At 33.6% G+C, this 15,031-nt stretch overlaps 2 protein-coding genes across 5 annotated transcripts in view; one reads left to right on the plus strand and one right to left on the minus strand.

Annotated features, from left to right (window-relative positions):
• Nucleotides 1-15,031, plus strand: part of LOC126698261 (protein TRANSPARENT TESTA GLABRA 1) — a 67,786-nt gene that overhangs the window by 27,533 nt on the left and 25,222 nt on the right. The gene's annotated exons all lie outside the window — the stretch shown is intronic.
• Nucleotides 1-15,031, minus strand: part of LOC126698260 (disease resistance protein Roq1-like) — a 45,077-nt gene that overhangs the window by 19,542 nt on the left and 10,504 nt on the right. For 2 of the 4 annotated variants that reach the window (XR_007646420.1, XR_007646419.1), the window contains exon 9: nt 14,641-14,941. The exons of 1 other annotated variant lie outside the window; for it this stretch is intronic. The gene's annotated coding sequence lies outside the window, so the exon portion shown is untranslated. Of the gene's footprint in view, nt 1-14,636; nt 14,942-15,031 lie in introns of those variants that run through there. One more of the 4 variants, XR_007646421.1, reaches the window with a different exon arrangement.

A 15,031-nucleotide genomic window follows, 5' to 3' on the forward strand; every position in this document is an offset into this window, starting at 1 on the left:
AAAGTAATTGAAAAATGCATTTAATATGTTGCTGATGTCCACTGATCATATTTGTTGTCACATCAATTTGTAAAGGTTATGTAGTAAAATTTATAGTATATATAGTATTAGTGACATCTATTTTTAAGACCTATGTATTTAAATTTGTCTTATCTCTAGCATTATTCAATTCTTTGGACCTTCTAAAAAGTGGAGGAATTAAAATGTAAAATAATTACTTTTTCTCCAAATTTAAAAAAAAAAATATATTCCCCCAAATTTGAGACCTTTCTCTAGTAGGGGCTCTAGCTAATGGCCTAGCCCTAGGGCCAACCCTAATGACACATGTTTCTTTTTGTTGTGGTTTAGCTTTAAAGTTTTCTCTCTTATTTATGCTTATCATAGCTTAAATAAAAAAAATACATAAAAGCCCTGATAGAGCCTCTGAAAAATTCACAACTATTTAATTGAAACAATTCACTTGGGTTCCACAACAATACAATTAGCAAAAGGGATTCTATGTTTTTTTTTCTTTGGTGAATTTTTATGTGTCTGAATCTTGTGAAGGATTTACTACCATTATATTTATTTTTAATCAAAAGGATTGGTTTTTCATTGCTTCATATAATGAATATCGTGAAGAATACAATAATGCAGAAATGGTGGGATCTACTTATCAATTCTATTTAGAAAAATTCTATAGACACAAAAAATTCCATACCCAACTAATGTGACAACTTATTAGTAGTAACAAACAAGTAAAAAAAAAAAAATGATGTTAGTGGTGACTTCAGATAAGAACTGATAAAAATTTGTCAATTTAGTTGTTGTCAAAAATGTTACAATTTTTTTTTTTTTTTTTGGGTTGAGTATGTAGCATTGCTATTCCATTTCTCATGTTTTACATGGATTGGATTTACAGGGCATCTCCCCTTTTTTTCACACTGCAAATTGAAAGAAGCCATAGTGTATGTAGAGATAGATTGTGTCACAACTGCTGTATCATATATAAAGTCATTTGATATGAATTCTTATGCTATCGCTTGTGCTAAAAATGAAACCGTATTTGCAAGCCAGGGGAACTTTAGTCATTTCATACCCAGCAACTAAAATTCACAAAGCTCTGTTTATACTATTTCTTTTGGTAATTAAAAACTATTTGTTTGGGCTAGTCAAAGTTTTTATTTGCCAAATTAGTAGTTTTCAAATTTTGTTCCAATATGTCATGATTCATGTTTAACTTTGTCTAATATTGAAAGGTGTATCAGTGTTTTACACCAGCCAATTAAACCACGCCACATCACTTTTTCAGTAAAGCTAAAGACACCTTACCGCAGACAATAACAGTCCTCTCAAATCCCTAATCACAAATGCTAATCAGACCAAATTGAATCTCCTTTGCTTCCTCTTGCTCAAACCTCCACCCCACCACACACAGACGCACACTGCCACACAAGTCGCTAGATTCATTGCTGGAGCTTGTAAACATGCCGAAGCCGTTGTGAGCATGGTTTGACGTTTCCAAGGTTTAACTGAGAAGGCCATTACCTATCTACCTTAATAAAATTTAGAACGATGTTACTTCTTGTATGACAGAAGTTTTTTCTGTTGAGTAATGTGGGAAAAGAGAAATCAATATTGATTATTGACCCCTTTGATAACTAAATCAAATTAATTAGCCAAATGAAATTAATTAGGTTCAATTACATGCAATAAGTGTGGCAGCACAAACAAATCATTAACTAAGTTAAATGCAGTGGAAAATAAATTTGACACAAGTGATTTGTTTACGAATGGGGAAAACTACTGAAGCAAAACCCCATTGGGTGAATTTAAGGACACCACTCCCGAGAATCCACTATTATCAAAACAAGCGGTTACAAGTAAAATGAATCCCAGTACCTAATACCAACTTACAATTGAACCCTTACCCCAATATCCAATTAGAATTGTAATGTAGTGACATTCTCTCCTTTTAATGCATGGCTCCAAGTATGTGACTAACCAATTGATGCACAAATCCAAGTACGTGACTAACACACCAACTTGAGAAGGATGTTGGCTGCAAAGTTCTTCAATTCATCTACGCGATGAAGATCTAGAAGCTCCTTGGTTACAAAACCCTTATCGCAAAGACACAGCAGCTTCTTCAAGAGAAAGATGAACTAGGGCAAATTATCTCCGATCACAATTTGAGTGAATAATCACTTTGTATCAAGTTGCATCACCTTAGATGGTTTAAAATAATTCTTATATATGTCTAGGGTTGTGAGAAAATAAACCCTACACAAATACACATGGATATGTGTGAAATCAGGTTTGGAAATCTGAATTTCGTAATTCTCGATAGATACAACTATCGAGCTATTTGTTGAGCTTCAAATATTAAATCTTGATAGATACATCTGTCGAGCTTTAATGAACATCACTTCTTTACTTGATTCTTGGACAGATTTGCATGACTTCAATACTTGAACTTGAACTCTTGTTCCTTTAAGTATTAAACACATTCTAGATCTATCTAATTACAAGTAAAGTGCGTTTTGTCAAAGGATTAGCCAATTCTATATGACATATGTTCTTAACATGTTCCACATATGTCCTAACAAATATGAAATCTAAAAGTTTTATTTTTCCAATGGTGCAATGTAAGAATTTTTCTTTGTCTCTATGAAATCTATAAAGGAAACCTTGGTTCTTTGTCTTGCATATATTTTAGGACTCTGTACTTACTCTCATATTAAAGGAAAACCTTGAATTTTGAAGAAAGTAATTTTGCACTTTACTGAACATAATAAGACTAACTTAGTCATTTGAAACGAGAAAATAAGATGCACAATGAATGAAAAAGGAAAAAATAAAAACAACAACAAAAAATTATTTTTGCTATGAAAAATTTAGTTTTGGTGATTAGAAATTAAGCAAGACCGAAAAGACAAATGGTCCTTGCTCTATATGGTTGGGGTCTTTTCCATTGACTATATTTTTTCCAAGCCTCAAGGATACTAGCTCGTGACTTGTGGATTTGATATGCTTTATCATTTTGCATATCTCTCATTTTGGTTCATCCATGTAAATTAAAATGATTACTAGCTTTTCATCTTTCATTGTGTTTATAACATCCCATTCTGTAAGTAGAATTTGAAAGTTAATTTATTTTCTCTGCTACTTTTGTAGGCCATAATAGGCTTCCAACAATTGCATTTACACGTAAACCAAAAAACTATGTCTCAAGGGATATCTAGTATTGATGTTTGGCATTCTTATTTTACAACCCAATGAGATGGTATAGAATTTCTACACCAACATATTGGCATCCTTATTTTACAATCCAATGACATGGTATAGAATTTCTACACCAACATAAGTTATGACCTTTTGGTCATGGAAACAATTGGTAGCCATCTACTTTTATTAATCTCTAGACTCCTTAGTAGCATATAAAATGTAAATTGTTGGAAAAAATGAGCGTTTTATTTTCTTTCATTTGGTAGTTTTCTTCTGGGGGAGTTTTTGCTTTCAAGATTCTAGTTTTGATGAAGTGATACAATATATAGGAATTTGTTGGTTTGTTGCACTTTTCTTTAGGGTCTATTATAATTTTAGTTTTGTAACAACCTATCGTCTAGTTTGGTTTTGTTTTTCTAATACTTATATTTTAATATGGACTTCCCAACTGGTACCAAACCAGAAGAAACCATGGTAGTAGGGGGCAACTTGACTCAGCTTGGTAAAGTGGGTGCAAGATTAGTAGTAAGAAAGATGGCCAACAAACATCTTAATGCTTGTACAAGCATCATGCTCCCTAGTCCATTGTCATTGTTGATAAACCAGTAGATGGTTCTTTAGTTGGTTATAGAACCAATATCATAGCCTATATGCCTCCAAGTATGAGAGCCACTGTAGTGGATCAGATATAAGGTTGATGCAAAAATCTCATATGCCATTTGCAAAGAGGATTATAGCTCTTTTTGGAAGGAGGAGAAATTTGGTCTTGTTATTATGTCAAATTTTAGTTTGTATGGTATAGGAGTATTAGTTGGCTTGTATTATTTGAAAATTCATGGCCTGTTTGTGAATTTAAACAAGCATCCATGTAATTCTATAAAAGAATTGTTTAAATGTCTTCTATTTTTCTTATTTAATTGAGAGGCCTTTTAGTATTCCCATTTAAAAATTGTTTCAAGAAGCTTTTGGTTGAGTCCTGGTAGCATGGAAGTATATGTCCTAGCTACAATTTTCTATAATCCCCGTATGTGTTTAGCCAAGGAGATTGCGTGAGATGCTTTGCATATAAGGATAGTTGTTGCATGAATATTCATATTTGAACTATTGATGATTAGAGTTTTTTTTTTGAGAATACTAAGTATTTTTAACACACACACACGGGAAGAGGGGGAGAAGGTTTTTTAAAGAAACTTATTATGGTGTATATTCAAAAGGGCCTAACTCTTGGATACACAACACAGACTTTAAACTTATTTAACTCACACTCATTTTTCAATGTGGGATTAACCCACTGTTTTTTCTTTTGAGAATACTAAGTATTTTTAACACACACACATGGGTAGCATGGAAGTATATGTTCTAGCTACAATTTTCTATAATCCCCGTATGTGTTTAGCCAAGGAGATTGCGTGAGATGCTTTGCATATAAGGATAGTTGTTGCATGAATATTCATATTTGAACTATTGATGATTAGATTTTTTTTTTTTTTTTTTTTTTAGAATACTAAGTATTTGTAACACACACACACAGGAAGAGGGGGAGAAGGTTTTTTAAAGAAATTTATTGTGGTGTATATTCAAAAGGGCCTAACTCTTAGATACACAACACAGACTTTAAACTTATTTAACTCACACTCATTTTTCAATGTGGGATTAACCCACTGTTTTTTCTTTTGAGAATACTAAGTATTTTTAACACACACACACGGGGAGAGGGGGAGAAGGTTTTTTAAATAAAATTACAGTGGTGTATATCTAAAAGGGCCTAACTCTTGGATACACAACATAGGCTTTAAACCTTTTTAACTCACACTCATTTTTCAATGAGGGATTAACCCACTATTTTTTCTTTTGAGAATACTAAGTATTTTTAACTCACACACACAGGGAGAGGGGGAGAAGGTTTTTTAAAGAAACTTACAGTGGTGTATAACCGAAAGGGCCTAACTCTTGGATACACAACACATGTTTTAAACCTCTTTAACTCACACTCATTTTTCAATGTGGGATTCACGCACTGTTTTTTCTTTTGAGAATACTAAGTATTTTTAACTCACACACACAGGGAGAGGAGGAGAAGGTTTTTTAAAGAAACTTACAGTGGTGTATAACCAAAAGGGCCTAACTCTTGGATACACAACACAGGCTTTAAACCTCTTTAACTCACACTCATTTTTCAATGTGGGATTAACCCACTGTTTTTTCTTTTGAGAATACAAAGTATTTGATGATTAGATATAGTTGTATTTAAATTTTTCTAAAAAAAGTCTTTTAATTTCCTTAGTATTTGAATTTCTTTAAGATTTTTTGTATTTAAACACTGGAGGAAAAATAAGCTACAGAAAAATTGTCCTAAACTCTATTCTATCTTTTCAATTATTTATTATCAAATATTATTGTTATCTTTAGGAAAATCTCAGCCATATCATATTCAGCCTTGAAGTTATATTACTTGAACAGGGTACTAGCCAGCCAAAATAAATGATGTTATCATCTGAAATAAAATCTGTCATGAATCAGAGGATCATAGGATTACAAATACATTTGAAATAAAACCTATTACAAATTTTTATAAAATTTTCTAATTGAGAATACATTCACTTGAAATAAAACTTATCACAATTCAATATACAAAAGATCACATGACTGAAAATACATCTTAAAATAAAATTTGTCACAATTCTTTCTGGAAGCTTCAAATTGAGAATACATTCATCTAATTAAAATAAAACCTATCAAAGTTCTATATACAAAAAATAGGATCATATGATTGGGAATACAACTAAAATAAAACTTGTCTCAATTCAAAATACAAGATTCAAAGTACAAGAACACAGCTCTATCCACCACAATTAAAATATTATATAACCAAAAGATATTTGCTTCCCAATCCATTCTCTTGGACACAAAACTTGTTTGTACATCAACTTTCTTGGACTTGTTGTAATAGATCCTACATAAAAGAATGTAGAACCAAATACAAATAAAAATTAGAAAGAATACAGTCTTTTTAAAAATTCAATATATTGCACTCTAGTACATAGAGAGCAAATTGACATTACAAGTAGGAGCAAATTATATTTGAATATAAAAAATATTACAATAGTTATCAAATAAATGATATCAACTGTGTCCTAGAGGCCTAAGTTGATAGTGGAGAATTCAACAACCACAATAAGAAAGCTTGTTGAAAAGAGACTTGTAAGAAAAAGAAAAGATTCTCATTCAATTAAATTCATTGTAGGGTTGAACTAATATATAGACTAAAAATGTAAAACTTTTTAGTGTTGGATTCCTAATTGAACAAGATCCCAAGAAAAGCAAATCCAAAAATTTAAGTCAAGGTTTAAAAAGAAAAGAAAAGGAAACACAAACTGAAAATTAAAGAAATATGAAAAATAGAAAGAAATATAATAGGAAATGTACATTTTTAGACCCCTTAAACACAAATAGATTAACCTAGTTAGTTAGCCAAGTGATTAACTTAGGTAAATTATGCAGATCTAGGTTAACATAGATAAATCATATCATTGAAACAGTGCGGAAAATAAAAAAAAAACACAACGATATGATAACTTAGGAAAACTGAACCGGTAAAAAACCTAAAGAGGATTTAACCTATCTATCCTCAAGTTAAAACAGATCCACTATGAAAGAATTGAAGTTTACACAATAGCGACTTAGACCACTAACATCCTATTGCTACCTTGAGTAGGACACTTACTACCACAACCACATGGTAGTTTCGAGTCCACAGACTACTTCTTTCTTGGATTCACAGCAACCACAAGTACTCCCACTTGTGTTTTCTTTAAGCTATTTATGCAGCTACTGAAACGATCACCAAGCTCTTGACATCAATCTTGAGATTGGAAACCCTAAGTATGTATGAAGGCAAACACCTCTAGATCTCACAAGAGATTCATACACATAGCATAAACAGCCACATTAAACACATGGCTAGGGTTTTTCCTTTTATACTTAAGGCAAAACATAAAAACCCTACACGTCAAACGGGCTTGGGCTGAGTTGGAAAATTCTGCATTAAAACACTCTACATGAGCTTCGATCGATCGAGTTTAATTCTCGATCGATCGAGCCAGGCAAATTTACATAATAAATCCTGCAGTACACTCGATTCCAACTTTACACATAAACATACTTTTAGCAAGTCTAAAATAAGACTAAACGTTTTGATCATGGTTTGCCAACATTACAAAATGAAGTTCTAATACATTTAAACCTAAAATCTTAGAACCTAACAAACTCCACCTTTAGCAATCCGTAAAAAAACAAAAAATAAACAAAATGCTCAAAGTTTACACAAATAGCCCATTACAATAGCATTGCCCAACAAAAACACATTCAACCTAACTACTATCTATCGGTTGCAAGTGTAGACAACGGCACGACTAAATCAACCTGTATATTCCTATAAAACTTAACAAACACATAAATTCTTGATTTCACATAATCATAAACTACAAGATATGATGGTTTTTAGACCCCTTAAAACTCAATTGATTTAACCTAGGTAATTTGCCAAGTGATTACTTAGTCCAATTTAACAAATCTAGGTTATCACAATCACAAAGATCATATCATGCAAAGCAGCGGAAAGATAAATAACACAAGATATGATCACCCAGGAAACCAAACCGGTAAAAACCTGGGGAGGATTTGACCTAGCTATCCTTAAGGTAAACTTGAATCCATTATCTTGAAAGAATTGAAATTCATACAATAAGACTTACAAGCCCCCACGCTCGACTTCTTATTGCTACCAACCAGTAGAACTTACTGACACAACCACGTGCAAGTTTCGAATCCACGGACTCCTTCTTTCTTGGATTCACCACCAGATACAAGCACACCCGCTTGTGTTTTCTTTAAGCTTCAATGGCAGCAACCGAGTTGATCATCAAGGTGTAGATAATATCTTCTCTTTGAAAACCCTATGTTTGTGTAAAGGAAAGCTTCTCTAGATCTCACAGGAGATTTACACAAACAACAATATAAGCAACACTAAAATGTGGCTAGGGTTTACCTTTTATACCTAGGGCAAATTAGAAAACCCTAAATGTTTTAAACAACTAGGGCTGAGTTGGAAATCTGCAGAAAAAAACATTCTGCCCGAGATTCGATCGATCGAGCCTAAGCTTCGATCGATCAAGCCAGGCCGAAATGCATAATACTTTCTGCATTAGCTCGATTCCAACTTTACATAAAATGTACAACTTTGAGCAAGATTAAAACACTTCTAAACACATTGTTTTGATCATGGTTTACCAACAATACTCATTAGAGTTCTAAATACATAAATACCTAAGTCTTTAGAACCTAACAAGATTTATATCATGAATAACCTCATAAATATAAATCAATAATCAATATAGCACAATGTGAAACAAGAAATAGAAATAAACACAAGATGTCTCCCCCTATCATATACAACTCATCAAAAATAAAGACATCAAAATAAATACATCATGAGCCAAAAAAAATAAGTACAAAGTGAAGCACCTAGATACAATCTAAAAACTCCAAAAATCTCCATCCATATGTACTCCCCTTTTCTGTGATGAATTGCCAAAGAGCAATCAAAACTCATCATCAAAAGGAGGTGGATGAGGTGACCGTCTAATGCTAGGCAAATCTGCTCTCAAGGCCTGAAGCTCGGTAAGCACGTCCATCAAAATCTGACCATGAGCTGCCTGAACGGTCATGACAGTGTCCAATGTACGATGAATGCTAGAAACATCCAAAGCAAAAGGTGGAGGATCAGCAGCAGTAGTCGGATCAACAAACGCATTAGCAGCTGGATCACATGATGAAGAAGGAGGAGGAGGAGGAGGTGCACCAGAGGAAGACACTACTCTAGGGCGTTTAGAGCTAGCTCACATCTGAGCAACCCTCTGTTGCACCTATAGGAGCTATGATATGAACAGGCTCAGGCGCCGGAAACTCCTCTAAACCTAAATGTAACAAAATTCGATGAATAAAAATGGGAAAAAACAGACCATGAGCAGTAGAACTACTTCTATGAACCTTAACCAAAGAACAAATGAAAAGATGAGGAAAACTCATAGGAGCGTTTGTGACAAGAGCATACAAAAATGCACATCTCTTTAATGGAATAGTATGCAAATGAGAGATGGGCCAGATCGAATGTCAAGAAATTCGGAAAAAGAGATAATGAATCTCGGTCAACTCTTGAGAGGTGATCCGAGGATTAGAACCTCACAATAGAAGTCCTAGTAAGATATGACATAATGTCATCAAGGGGAGGAGACTCATCATAAGGATAAACAGGATGCTAGACCTTAGGCAACCAAAGAGCAGAGGCCACTATCGTAAGAGTAATGGAGTACTTTTCACCCTGTATCCAACTCTTCACATATTGAGTGTTGGAATCATTGGAGTGGACAGAGAGGTTCAAGTAGAACTCTCTGATCAAGGTAGCCGGAGGAGGATGATCAGCATCCAACAAAGGCAACCAGCCCCAACGCTCAAAGTTTCTCCCAATCTCCAGGTCAAGCTCATCTAAAACTACTTTCCTCTTAGCCCACACATTCCTAAGAATGTTTAGCTTCTCATAAGTTTCCTGGTTTTGCTCACTAAGAAACCTCTCACTATAAAAAGATGGAGCAAAAGAAGAAGAGGATGTTTTATGGGCTCTAGTCTTCCTAACCATGATGCTAAAGAGCAAAAAGGACAGACAGAAAAGAGACAAAAGACAAAAAAATAAAAATAAAAAAAAAATAAAATAAGGGCAGACTGCATCATACACAGTTAGAGCAAAAACAATATAGAAAATAACAATCTATATGATGCATGAACAAAATTAACGCATGATGCATGCTCTAATGCATTGAGAATAGTCCACTTACACTTTAGAAACACAAAATTGGCTTGAACATAGAGTTTATACCAAAAACCCCAAATTTTGAAAATCCACTTTCAAAAATCCCAACAAATTGACCGATTAATCATTACACAAGTTAGATAACATAATATAATGACCAAATTAATCAATCAAACAAGCCAATTTATCAATTAATGCTCAATTGAACAAAAACCCCAATTCGGGTAGTTTCAAGCCCTAGAAAATCCAATTTTTCCTAATTCATCAAATTGATCAAATTAAACCTTAAAAAACAGTTTACTATCATCCAACAACAAAAACCCATTGATCAATTTTGAAAGAAAATAGCTAGAACATCAAAAAACCCAAATTTTATGAAGCCCAAAAATTCTCCCTTAAATGCATGAAAAATGAAAAGAAACTGAAAAAGGAAGTGTATAAGAGTCTTACCGGTGTTAGAAGACAAAAACCCTTGAGAAAAAAATGAGGGAAAACGACAAAGAAACTTGCTTTGAATCTGGACTAGTTGAAGAGAGTGAGAAAAGCTTTTGAAATTTTTGAAATATTGAAAGGCACGTGAGAGAAAAAGCTTTTTTAAAAAACCTTCAGACCGATTTTCGATTGATCGAAAAATAGGTTCGATCGATTGAAAATTGCTTTCGATTGATCCAGCACTAATTGAGCTAGGCAGATTCAAACCAAAATTTTAATCGCAATTTCGATCGGTGAAGAAACAGGTTTGATCGATCGAAATTCTGGAAAAAACAAATTTTTGAAAAACTGCGCATTTTAATGCAGAAACTCCTCAAAGTACAATATATTATGAATAGAATGCATGAGTATGAGATGAAATGTTTTTCAAAAACACTTGTATTGAACCCAGATCTCCCAAAAATAAGATTTTCAATCAATATTTCCTTAAATCTCAAACTTCAAACACATTTTGCATTAAAATCAAGGAATTTTCAATCTTGGATGGCCACAACAAAATCACACACAATAACATGTACAAAGTTTAGCAAAGAGTAACTTGTGTAGTGTGTGCAACTAGCAAAAGCTTGAGATACATGTGAGGTGATATGTGAATAGTAAGTAATCACAATTTCTACAAAATTTATCACATAAATTTGAAAGAGACTATCACCTAACGAGTTACATCATATAACTCCCTCATCTCCTAGAAAACAAGCTTGCAATCATGTAAGTTTCTTGATTTGCCTCATAATGTACACACCAATTTTATTTGATCAGTTGCTTATTAAAATAGCCAAGATAATGTACACACCAATTTTAATTGATTGAATTTATTATATCCTAATAATGTACACACCAATTTTAGCATTTAAACCGAGGCTACACCTTATGTTCTTTTTGTGCATGTGCTACACTTTCTCGAGTACAAAATCTTATGATATGCACTAAAGTGTTCATGATTGGCTAGTAAACAGTGGTGAGATGATTATTTATACCTTTCTCAATAAGTTTAAGTCCAACAATCAAAGGCATGTGACTTCAAAATCAAGATCAAGTTATCAAAAACTATAAACATCTTCCCACACACATGCACTACAAAGCCCAAACTAGTAAAGTGCAATAAATAAGCTCATCCAAGCTAAACAAGGTACATAGACATGTTATGTAAAGATAATATGGCCAACCTTGATTTCAAATCCAAGAAAAATAATGCAAAACACATTTTGCTTCCCTTTTCCTCCCTTTATTTTATTATTATATATATATATATATATATATTGAAAAGAAATAACAAAAACAACCTAGAATGAAATGCATGAATGTTATGCAATGCAAATCCTAGAAAAACAAAGAGAACAAAAACAACAAAGAAGAATGGTCACAAAGAGTAGAGCGATGAAGCACAAGGACCATGTCAGAAGGACTCAATTAGATTGAGTCTTTTGTATCTAAAACTTCTTAGATGCAACTCTTGCATTGAAGTTATTATTCACATTAGAATGCTGAGCAACTCTAGAATTGGAATAAAGGTTTAGAGCCTTTACCAACTCACCAATAAGTATCATAGGATCTTGTGCTTGAGACACAGGTACTTTTGGCGTATTTGCTCACTTAGCAGCTTGCAACTTGAAACAGTTTGGACGAATGTGCTCAGACTTTCCACAAAAATGACAAACTCAAGCAGGCCTATCATGCAACTTGTACTTAGAAATGGTAGAATTCTTAGGCTTGGACTCTTTAAGATCAACCCTAATTTTCCTAGGAGGTGTAACTTCTATAGGTTTGACAACCTCACTCACGGGGGGCTCAGAAGAAGGAACAAAGTTTGTGGAATGAGTTTCAGGCACAAAGATGCTTTCTACAAAACCTAAACCAATTTTGTTTGAGAAAGACTTTTGAACACTCAGCATGTGATCAAGTTTGGAACTAGCAGACCTATTTGTTTGTTCTCTAGTAACAGATAATTCAAGTTCCAAATTCTTAACTTTATCAAGCAAAAGCATGTTCTTAGTCTTCACATTATTTAACAATTCATTAGCATCAAACAGTTTCAAAAGCAAAATTTTCTTGTCAAGTTCAAGAGATGTAATTTTCTTTAAGCCTAAATCAACACTCATAGCATCCTTTACAGCAACTTTGCAAAGTTTATTGTAGGCTTCTTGCAAATTTGCATCCTTAGAGAGTTCTCCATCAGAAGGAGTCTCTTCAACAACAACAACACTTTCATCAACTACAGTGTGTGGCTGTGAAAGTAATAAAGTTTCCATCCTCATCACTACCAGACTCATTGTAAAAAACTTCATCATCACTAATGGTTACAGCCATAGTCTTACCCTTAGACCTCAAGAATGTAGGACATTCTGATTTCACATGACCATACCTTTGAAATTCAAAACATTGTTGACCCATAGAGTTATTAGGAGTTTGACCTACTTTCTCTCTAGGTTTTTCAGTATTATTCATTTTAGTGGGATCATTCCTTCTAAAATTTCTAGTTTCAACATTGTTTTTACCTCTTACCCTTCTGTTATTGTTTCTAAGAAAATTTCTAAAGTTCTTGGCAAGGTAAGCAATCTTTGTAGCAGAGAGCTCATCATCAAATTCATTCACATCAACATCATCAATAGACTTAAGAGCCATTGATTTGGATTTTCTTTCCTTAGGTAGATCCAACTCATAGGACTGAAGAGATCCTACAAGTTCATCAATAGGGATGGAGTCTACATCCTTGCTTTCAGTGATGACAGTCACTTTGGGTCTAAAGTTTTCAGTCAAGGATTTAAGAATCGTCCTAACAATTTTAGGTTGATCATAAATTTCACCTAGATTATAAGTAGAGTTAACAATTCATTCAATTGAGCATAGAATCCATCAAAACATTCATCATCAGACATTCTAATACTTTCAAATCTAGAAGTTAACTGCTACAGTTTGTTAATCTTAACTGCTTTTGTACCTTCATGCACAGTTTGGAGAATATTCCAAGCAGTATGAGCAACCTCAACATTAGAGATTCTCTTGAATTCCTCAGTAGAAACAACATTAAAAATAGCATTCATGGCTTTGTTATTAAAAGCGGCTGCTTCTTTCTGAGAAATTTGCGACTCACTAACTGGAGTAGTGGGCTTCTCCCATCCGTATTCAACGGAGTTCCAAACTCTCTCATCAATAGATTTAAAGAATTCTTTCATCCTTACTTTCTAGTAAGTATAGTTGTTCCCATTAAAGTGGGGTGGGATCACAAAAGAGTGACCTTGTTCCATGACAGCAGGGGTTAAGAATCAACTCTTAGATCAAAGGATCTAAAAAATAGAGTTAACTCACTCTGATACCACTTGTACATTTTTAGACCCCTTAAATACAAACAGATTAACCTAGTTATTTAGCCAAGTGATTAACTTAGGTAAATTATACAAATCTAGGTTAACATAGATAAATCATATCACTGAAACAGTGCGGAAAATAAAAAAAAACAACGATATGATAACTTAGGAAAATCGAACTGGTAAAAAACCTAAAGAGGATTTAACCTAGCTATCCTCAAGTTAAAACAGATCCACTATGAAAGAATTGAAGTTTACACAATAGCGACTTAGACCACTAACATCCTATTGGTACCTCAAGTAGGAAAATTACTACCACAACCACATGATAGTTTCGAGTCCACAAACTACTTCTTTCTTGGATTCATAGCAATCACAAGTACTCCCATTTGTGTTTTCTTTAAGCTATTTATGCAGCAACTGAAACGATCACCAAGCTCTTGACATCAATCTTGAGATTGGAAACCCTAAGTATGTATGAAGGCAAACACCTCTAGATTTCATAAGAGATTCATACACATAGCATAAACAACCACATTAAAACATAGCTAGGGTTTTTCCTTTTATACTTAAGGCAAAACATAAAACCCTACACGTCAAACGGGCTTGGGTTGAGATGGAAAATTCTACAAAAAAAAATCTGTCCGAGCTTCGATCGATGGAGTCTAATTCTCGATCGATTGATCTAGGTAGATTTACATAATAAATCTTGCAGTACACTCGATTCCAACTTTACACATAAACATACTTTGAGCAAGTTTAAAACAAGACTAAATGTTTTGATCATGGTTTGCCAGCATTATAAAATGAAGTTCTAATACATTTAAACCTAAAGTCTTAGAACCCAACAGGAAACATTTTACTTCCATTCCCTTTCTCTAATATAAATTAGAAGTAGAAAAATTAAGTAGTTAAGAAATACTATCATTCAAGAAGTAAAATTGTTCTGAATCTTCTAAAACTATGTTAGGTGATGACCTTTTCTTTGCCTCTATCTAAAAGTACCAACACCCCTGATGATGCCGAAAAATCAATAGTAAGTCACACAATTCTCACGTGCTCGAAACAATACCTGCACAACACAAAAAGAGAAGACTCAACAAAGAGCACTGGTGTGGTGCCGGCCAAATACCTTCCGACGGTTAAGTTAGAACTATTCACC

The sequence above is a fragment of the Quercus robur genome, chromosome 9 (genome assembly GCF_932294415.1).
Source record: "Quercus robur chromosome 9, dhQueRobu3.1, whole genome shotgun sequence".
NCBI lineage: Eukaryota > Viridiplantae > Streptophyta > Magnoliopsida > Fagales > Fagaceae > Quercus > Quercus robur.